The following is a 10,092-nucleotide window of genomic DNA, read 5'->3' on the forward strand; positions in this document are numbered from 1 at the left end:
AGAGAGGGTGCTAATCAATTGGAGTTTTTTAGACCAATTGCCTTATGTAATGTGGTTTACAAATTTATTACTAAGTTGATTGCTGAGAGAATTAAAAAGTGGCTTCCCATTATTATCTCAGAAGAACAAGGTGGTTTTGTTGCTAGAAGACAAATTTTGGATGGGGTGGTTATTGCTACTGAGGCTATTCACTCTATGGCTACTTCAAGGGAGAGAGCAATGTTTGTTAAGCTTGATATGGCTAAGGCCTATGATAGAGCTAAATGGAGTTTCCTAAGGAGTATTCTTCTTTCTTTTGGATTTAGCTCTGACTGAGTTAGTTGGACTATGAGTTGTGTTACTTTTGCCTCTTTTTTTGTTCTTATTAATGGGCAACCTTCTCAGCTATTTGGTGCCTCTAGAGGCCTCCGCCAGGGTGACCCCCTCTCCCCATATCTTTTCATCATCATGGTTGAAGGCTTGGGTAGATTCATTAAGTATCAAGTGTCCTAGAATTCTATTCAGGGGTGGCGGTGGGGTAATGGCTTACCTTCTCTTTCCCATCTTCAATTTGTTGATGATTTTGCTCTTGCAGGTCTTGCTAGGATCAAGGAAGCTGAAGCCTTTTGACATGCTTTGGACATTTATTTGGCAGCTTTAGGCCAGAAAGTTAATGAGCACAAATCTTCCATTTATTTTTTTAACACTCCTGATTCTATTCAGCACAGGATTTTTGGTATCCTACGCTTTCAGATTGGGTCACTTCCTTTGACTTATCTTGGCATTCCTATTGTTGTTTCTAGGCAGCAACTTCTCTTCTGGCAAAATTTGATTACCAAGCTTCAAGATAAGGTTAATCATTAGACTCATAGATGGCTTTCTACTACTGTCAGGGTTACTCTTCTTCAAACTGTTATCCAAGCTCTTCCTACTTATAGATGTATGGTTCAAGCTACTCCTATTTACTTTCTCAAGGAGTTTGATGCTCTCTCTCAGAAATTCCTTTGGAGTGGTAATTTGTGTAGTACTAAATGGAGCTTGATTAGTTGGGCAATTGTTTCTAGGCCTAAAAAGGAGGGTGGTCTTGGTCTTCGATCTGCTCTCTTGAGTAGTCAAGCATTGGCTGCTAAACTTTATTGACGATGGCGCTCTAGACAACATCAACTTTGGGCTCTTATTATCACTCATAAATATTTTCATGGTGTTGATCCTTGCTCTGTTTCTACACTTCCTCTTGAAGGTCGTGGCTCAATGGTCTGACATACTTTAAAGACAGGTGTGGTGTTAGTCAAGAGGGGTTTGTTATGGATATGTAAAGGAGGTTCTCAGGCTTTGTTTTGGTCTGATGCTTGGGATGGATTTCCTTCCATTTTATCCATGTACCCTCATCTTCAGTCTCTTTGTGACTCTCTTCATGCCGCTGGATGGGATAAAGTGGCTCATTGCAAGACTCCTTATCAATTGGGACCTGTTGTTGGCTACAGATGGAAGCATTCTTCTGATTGGCCTCCTGGAGGTACAGACGTGGATCATCAATAGTTTTCTCAGATTCTTGCCTCTAGAGAGTGTTCCTCTTTGCTCAGTCCAGATGTTTTGGCTTGGGGAGGTACCTTGTCTGGTAAATATCATGTCTTTGCTGGGTATCAGGAGATAATTAGACAATTATTTGGGGATGCTGAGGTCCCTTGGTGGAAGCAAGTTTGGAATAAAGTCTCTTGGTCCAAGTGCAATTTTTTTATGTGGCTAGTGGCTCACAACCGTTGTCTTACATGGGATAATCTTTGTAAATGTGGATTTCAGGGCTCCTCTTTTTGTGTTTTGTGTGGTAATGGGTAGGAGTCTGTCTCCCATATGTTCTTCCATTGCTCTTATTCTCTTCAGCTATGGCACCTTTGGTGGTGTGCTTGGGGTTGTTCTTGTAGGCATGCTTCCTCTTTTCCTGAGTTTTGGGCCCACTTGGGAAGTGCTCCCTCCAAGTCTTCTCCTCTCCATGCTGCTTGAATTGCTGGCCCATCATTCTTGCTTTGGCATATATGGTTAGAGAGGAATCGTTGCATATTTCAAGATGTTCGACTTGGTGTTTTGCATCTTTGGTGGAAGATTTTACATTCTCTTCAGGAAACTATTCTTGTGAAGTGTGGGGTAGATGGGGGAATGGATCTAGTTGATCTTGCTATATGCAATCGCCTCAATTTTCATCTTCAGGATGGGCCTGCAGCTCAAAGGTTTCCTTCTATGTCTAGGTAGCTTCAACATCAGAGGAAGGGTCGTGTAAATCGGGATGGGCATTGGACTCCTCCTCCCTATGGAGTTCTGAAAATTAACACTGATGGTTCTTCCCGAGGGAATCCAGGCCCTACTGGTATTGGGGGAGTGGCTCGTTGTAGTTTTGGTGATGTTAAATTCTTTTTCTCAGTTCATAAGGGTGATTTCACTAACAATCTCATGGAAGCTCAAGTTATTTTATATGTTGTGGAACAGTGTTGCTTGCGGGGATGGAGTAAGATTATCTGTGAGTTTGATTCCCAGGTGGTGGTGAATTTGCTTTCTTCGCAGGAGCTTGAAGATGTTAGTTGGCAGCTGGCCACTGTTGTTAATCAGATTATTCTCTTCTCTACCTCTTTTCAATTCATTAGGTTCATGTATATTCCTCGTGAATGGAACAGAGTTGTTGATTGTTTAGCCAAATGGGCTTCTAGTCATGATCTGGGTTGGAATATTATGGATAGGAGGCAACTTTCCTTTGAGATGGTGCAAGAATTTGATGATCTTGTTGCTCAGGATCAAGCTCCTTGTTGAGCTCTCTTGTTGTATTCCTTTCTGTCTTAATAGATTTTTACCCCTCTTTTCCAAGAATGTTGCCATACTTATCAAAGGAAATGCTTTAAGAATTGGCTAAATCATAAATTAAAACTAAAAACTTAACAAGAGGGAAAGGGAGTTTTGAAAAAATATTAAGTTCCCCATTTGTAAGATTTAAGTTTCAGTTCACCATTTAGACGTTTTCAGGTGATTAGCTGATTAATACACAACAAAATTAAATTAAATGAGACTAACATACTTTTAATAAAAACATTGTCTAAGATTTTAGATTCTTGACATCATGGCTGTCTGAACTCTTTCCAGAAATTTAATAGTACACTATAAATGTTTTTAGATTAGATTATATGATTTTATCTTAAAATCAATAACATTCTCATCAGATTTCATGAATCATGAGATCAAGATATGATCGGAAAAATAAGATATATTCTAAAATGCCAACATATTCTAATTCAAAAAATATTATTCATCTATAAATAAATAGTACGACTATTGTGTTTTTGGGTCTGGGTTTTTAGTTTTGAATGTAAAGTTCCTTATGCATAAGAGTGATTGCTTCTACTCAGAAGAATTTGAGCAACCAAAATAAAAAATAATGTTAAAATTATTACCTACGCTTAATTAACTCTGCTTGACTGCCAGTACTTTCATATCTATTTTAATAGATTCTAAGCAGAGTTCCATTTATAAAAGAAACTTGTACTATGCTCAACTGCTCGTGCTTGTATTCCTTTCTGTCTTAATAAATTTTTACCCTTCTTTTTGCGGAAAAAAAAAAACTACTCGCGCTTTCATCTGTGATGCCATTTGGATGACTCACTTTATTGTCTACGCTTAACAGATTCTGCACAGATAAATGCTCAGTTAAGTTGCCATATGCCCTTCCATACACCACTTTCTCTAGCATACTCTCCACCTCTCTCATTGTTGGTCTGTCCGCTGGATTTTCCATTGTGCATTGCACTCCTATTCCAATTAAACTAAGCAGCTAATTACCATGCTCAGAAGATTCAAATTCCTCACCAGTGGTTTTAGGTGCAACACTACCGCTCGACTCGCCTACAATTTGTTGATCAGCCAACAACTCTCTGTCCACCACTTCCTCCACTGCTCAGGAAATGCTCTTCTCACCCATCTCGGTAAAGTGTTGTCTCCAGAGAACATATTGTTAGTAGGCCTCTTTTAAGTCACCATTTCAAGGATGAGCATTCCAAAACTGTAAACATCTCCCTTGGTACTCACTTCTCCTCCCACTCCATATTCTTGCAACATTGAGAAGGTGATTTTATTCTTGAGAAGACAACTAATATATGGGGGAAAGAAATAGCCAATGCAAACATTAAAATTGGAAAAATGTTGGACTTGGGTTTTTACCTGGAGCAAGATACCCTACTGTTCCCTTCGGTCTAGATGCGCTGCTACTTGCAGTTGCAGAAATAGAGGATGTCAGTAGACGAGAAATTCCAAAGTCATCCACATGCGATGTCACGCTTTTGTCCATTAACACATTTCTGGGTTTCAAGTTGCAATGAACAACCAGGGGGGAGCAATCTTGGTGTCAATATGCCATCCCATGTGCCACATCAAGTGCAATTTTCACCCTCATTTTCAAACTCAAGTCATAAATTCCAGTTTCGTCAATGTGGAGGTGTTGTTCGAGGCTCCCGTATGTCATAAACTCTAGTACCAGAGCCCTTAAATCTCCAGCGGAAGACGAGGACAACACTTTTACAAGATTTCAATGCCTGATTTTGCTCAGCGCTCTGCATTCCCTAACGAAGCCCTTGTATGAATTTTGAGGGTCTTTACCGAATACCTTGATAGCCACCGATTTATTGTCAGACAAGAGTCCTTTGTAGACTGACCCAAAGCTACCATTGCCTAGTAAATTAGCAACACTAAATCCTTGGGTTGCTTTGTGAAGTTCCTGACTAGATATTTGCATGAAACTTTCCCCTAACAAACTATTTGAGAGTGGTAATCTTTTGATTCTTCTGTAGAAAATGAAAGATGCCCATAAAATGCAACACAATGCAAAGACTCTACCAATTGAAACACCCACGACAATGTTTCTACTGAATGCATCATGATTTTTGGCTGAGCTTGTGCAATTTGGTAAATTCAACCAGCCTGAGGCTGCACATAATCCTGGATTCGCCAAAAATGATGTTGGGCTTAGGTTTCTAAAAGCTCCTTCATTTGGGATTGATCCATTCAATTCGTTGAATGAGAAATTTAAATGCCAGAGCATGGTGAGATTTGCAATAGAATGTGGCACTGGCCCAAAAAACTCATTGAAAGATATGTCAATACTTTCTAGATTCTTGAGCTGCCCTATTGATGTTGGCACCATTCCCTCCAATTTGTTTTTGGCAAGGTTCAAGTATTTTAGTCCCGAGCAACTGCCAATATCGCTAGGGATAGGTCCCGACAGTTCATTAATTATGATATCTATGGTTTCAACCAGTTGTATGAAAAATTGAGATAAAAGGCCAACGAATGGAGGATTGAGGTCTCCAAAGGGATATTTCCGGTGAGGTTGTTGTATGAGAGGTCTATTATCTCCAGGCGGAAACATTGCCCAATGGTGTTTGGTATCCTTCTTCTAAGCTCGCTATGACTCAAGTCAAGTCACCTCAGCTGTCGCAGATCACCCAAATATGAAGGAATGTCTCCATAGATACGATTTTGGTCGAGAGATAGATATACTAGGTTTAGCAGCATGTTAAACCTTGACAGAATAGTGCCTTGCAATTTGTTGGAGCTCAAAGCCAAGAATTGTAGATTCTTTAGATGGCCCAATGCACCGGGAACTTGGCCAGTTACTCTATTATGAAAATGGTCAACTGTGTAAGATTACCAATCTGTTATGGTATGTTTCCACTGATTTTATTCCCATTCAAATACAATCGTGATAACCTGGGAGAGAGCTTTTCACTGCCTCTTGACAAAGTGCCACTGAAATTGTTGTCCCCTAGATGCAACAATTCAAGCATGGAGCAGTTTGAAAGAATATCTAAAACACACATTGTAGCATAGGGTCCATCCGACAGCCTATTATCTCCAAGGAATAGGCTTTGCAGAGAATTTAGCATTCCCAATTCTTGAGGCACCACACCACTTAGCGGATTTCCTGGGAGACTAAGAAGTGAGAGCTGAGAAAAATTCCCCAAAGACTTTGGGATGCCCCCACGAAATTGATTCAATGAAGTGCCAAAAAGTCATAAATTTGGGAGCTTGTTGCCAATATCTACAAGAATGGAGCCCCCAAACCTATTTATTGAGAGAAAAAGCCGTTGCAATTATGTACAGTTTAACAGAAGCGGAAATATATTTCCCTCGAAGCTATTATCACCAAGACCAAGTATTTGTAGACGAGTCAGCGTCGCAAATTCTTGAGGTATTTCTCCGCTCAACTTGTTGGAATCTAATGAAATAAAATAGAGTGCGGAACAATTTCCTATAGATTTTTGGATGTTGCCACTCAGCCGATTTAATAGAAACTCTATCACTAGCAATTTAGGTAGCTTATACCCTATAGCATCCAGAATTGTACCTTTAAACTTGTTGGCCCCTAGCGCCAAGTTCTGCAATTCAGTATAGTTCATAACAAAATAAATTGATCCTCCAAGGGTATTATTATTGAGCCACAATTCCCACCGTTGGGTAAGGGAACCCAATTCTGTTGGAACGGTGCCATACAATGAATTGGAAGCCAAACAAAGCTTCTCCAGAGATGAACAGTTCCCCAGGGCTCCGGGAATGGTACCTGTAAGAGTATTGCTAGAAAATTCAATCACCCACAGTCTTTGGAATTCGCCAATCTCCATGGAGATGGTACCGTTAAGTTTGTTGGATCGCATAGATAGATATTGTAATCTAGTCAATGCTATAAATATCTCAGATGGAGTTGATACTTCAAGCAAATTCCAGGATAGAGATAAGAAACGCAATTTAGTGCAGTTACTGATCGACCAGGGGATATTGCCTGTTAAAAGATTGTGCCCAAGATGATAGATCTAGTCTATTTAGTGCAGTGAAATTCGCCAAACCTTGAGGAACGATATCACTCAATTTATTGAAAGAGATGTTGAGTTTCTTCAAGTTATGCAAGGAACTCAAATCTGGTGGAATGCCTCCTGTCAACAAATTATTGTCTAATCAAAGTTCCAAGAGATTTGCGCAAGCTCAGAGACCTACTGGAATTGAACCTTGCAAGCTATTTTCATAGAGCTTAATGTACAACTTTTGCAGTTTACCAATCTCTTGGAGAATGTGGGCATAGAAATAATTATGGGAGAGGTCAAGTATTGTGAGGAAGGAGAGGTTGCCTAAGTGAGGGGGTATTATACCTACCAATCTCCTGTATTTGAGTGTCACGGGGCTGGATTTTATGCTTATGCCCAGGTTAAGCCTTCTCCTTGAGAATCTCCAAACCACGCGCGGCACTGGCGATCCCTACTTCTGATCCACCATAAGATGCGACCATTTTCGTTCACCCAGACTACGCCTCCCTGTCTTCATCAAATGCCCACGCATCTGACTGCCTAAACATACACTCCCGCGGAATAAAAGCGCATGCCGAACCATCCTACTCCTGGTTCTTTTCCTTAGGTGCCCCACGCACCCATCCTCGAGCCTCTGGCTCTACCCCTGTTCAACCTCAGCGCTGAACCCCTACTTAGCCCTTTTGATATCTTCGCCTCGGCGACTCCCATAAGCCCACCTTACTCCGACATCGGCCACATAGGTGATCTCAACTCCCACGAGTCTCTTGACTACATCATGATCCTCCATGATCATCTTGCCACTTCTTGGGAATGCACCGAGCTCCCAGAGCTCCACATGTTCAACTCACTTGACTCCCTGAGTCCAACGCTACACCACTGCAACCTTGCATCGAGAACCTCCTAGATTCCCTCGCTGAACACTGCATCCACACTGGCTGACTTGGACCCCCAAGAGTTCTCCCTAGCTCATGCATATGCTTCCAAAGCATACTCAACACCATCTTGACCTCTCTCTGAACCTTCTAGCTCAACACGCATACACCCAGTGCATACTCGATACCTCCACGGTACCTCTCTGAACTTCCTGGCTCATACGCACACCCGCACGGTATACTCGACATCCTTATGGCACCTCTCTGAACTTCATAGAGTCCTCCAGTCCAATCCTTAACATGAACATGCCTCCACGGCACTCCATCACTTGTTGGTCTCCCTAGCTCCCCACAGAGCCCACGGAAGCCCAACCCTTGCTCCCCACGGAACAACCGACAACCTTAGCCAACTCTGGATCCCCACCATGAGCCCCAACTGCTTCGACACCCCAGTCTATGTCTACATGCCCTTGTTGGTGACCCTCAGGTCCTCGTACACCCGGTGCACTCAAACCAACCTCCTCATGCATCCACGCCGTCTCATGCTCAATCCACGGATCCCCTTTGCGTTGCACAACCTACTTGAGTTCCACACCCTAGCTCCATGATCCGCCCACCCTGTGGGACGCTGGCCGGTTGGACCAACTCGGTGAACACTCCATAGCTTCACCTCTGAACCACTTCCACCCATCTGCTTCACTCGTTTCACTCATGCAGCACAAGCCTTGGTTCCTAGCCTTCCATCATGACTCACCTCCTTGAGCCATGCCCACCGACTACCTCTTCGGATACTTAACACGATCTGCCCACTTGACTTGGCATCTCCTTGGCATCATTCCGGGACACTACATCCCGCTTGCCATACTTGACCACCACGGTCTCTGAGATCCTACCTCAATGCAAACCCATGCAACCAAGCACCCAGGATGTGCGCCCAAGGCCACACCCAACCGATACCGCACCACTTAGCCATCCAGCGCAATGACACCATTCCCACACAGCTAACCTCAAGCCCACAATGCTCCTACTCGGACAAACCATATTGCCTCCTACCGCAGGACTAGGAAAACCGCTTCCCTAGCTTTCGGACACCGAACAACCCCCAGAGCTGTCAACATTGATCCAGCTTCTTTGCTACACTGAGACAGGGACCTTTGTCATAATGCCAAACCTCACCACGTTGCGTAACGGCGGAGCAACACTTCATTGCCCCTAAAGACTTCGCGTCACCTCTGTCTCCCGGAGACCAGAGGGAGGGACTACTCTACTTCGACCCTCTCGAGGGAGATGGACTCTCCAAGCCATCCGTCATGCACACCGGCACTTACCCTCCGCGGATACACCTCAGCTCGGCTCCACGCCTCGCCTACACCACAACTATGCTAGAGGGAACATCTCGTAGCACAGCCCCAAGATCACACCTCGGCCCGGATCCAACACCATGCCTACACCACAACTATGTTGGAGGGAAACCTCTCGCAACACAGTCCCAAGCTACACCTCGGATCATGTCCCGGACAAGATCCTACACCACAACCATGTCTGCCCAGCACACGACATAGTCCCATTTACACCTCGGCAAGACCCACGTCTGCCTACACCACACCTGTGTGCACCCAGCTTTGCAGCACAGGCCCATCCGGCCTCAAGGTCTCATATCGCGAATCACCAGCCCCTTACATCCTCCCCCACTTAAAAACAGGCGACGTCCTCGACGCCGACACCACTGTCACCCTGTCGCATTGGATCTACAGATGTCTTGTATCCCATACACTGGCTGTTGTCATCGCCCTATACCTTCGGTGCACACCTTCTGTTTCCACAACATACTTGGTGCTTGTCAGCATCCCTGATACTGACCCCACTTGCATGAAACCATATCCATGTCTAACTCCACTGAGCCGATCATCCCTGATGACACCCCTGAGAACTTAGCACTACTGCTTCGTCTCCACTCAGTCCTGTCTTCCACCTTCAACTGCCCAAGACTCCATTCTTGGCATCCACTGAAAGACACACTTGCCATCCCTCCGATGCGCAAGTCACCCAGCTTTCCCCAAGCTTCACACGGTCAACCTTCGGCCTCTTGACTCCTGCTGTGCCACTATGATTGCCTGCTGAGGAACCTTCTGGCGTGCCCTGCACCCAACTCGTCCACACACACTGCAAATCAACTCGGCCACCAACATTTGCCTACCGATCCACTTCCAGACCCTTTGTGCTATGCCTAGTACTTGCACAACCTTCCTCAGATCATAACCCAAATCTTTTCAAGCCACAATCTTACGCCAAACTGCCCCTGGCAGCTCCCCAATCCACTTTCCCAAGTCATCACCTTCAACCTTGGCTTTGCAACCGGTCTTCAACTGTGCCATTCTGACTGACTGCTGGCCAACCCTCGGCATGCC

The 10,092-nt window shown here is 44.0% G+C and overlaps 1 pseudogene; it reads right to left on the minus strand.

Moving 5' to 3' along the window:
* Window positions 1-3,541: 3,541 nt before the first annotated feature.
* Window positions 3,542-7,933, minus strand: LOC149565430 (uncharacterized; annotated as a pseudogene).
* Window positions 7,934-10,092: the final 2,159 nt, after the last annotated feature.

Source organism: Cupressus sempervirens, chromosome 3 (assembly GCF_028749045.1).
Source record: "Cupressus sempervirens isolate cs-2001-9-10 chromosome 3, ASM2874904v1, whole genome shotgun sequence".
Lineage (NCBI taxonomy): Eukaryota > Viridiplantae > Streptophyta > Pinopsida > Cupressales > Cupressaceae > Cupressus > Cupressus sempervirens.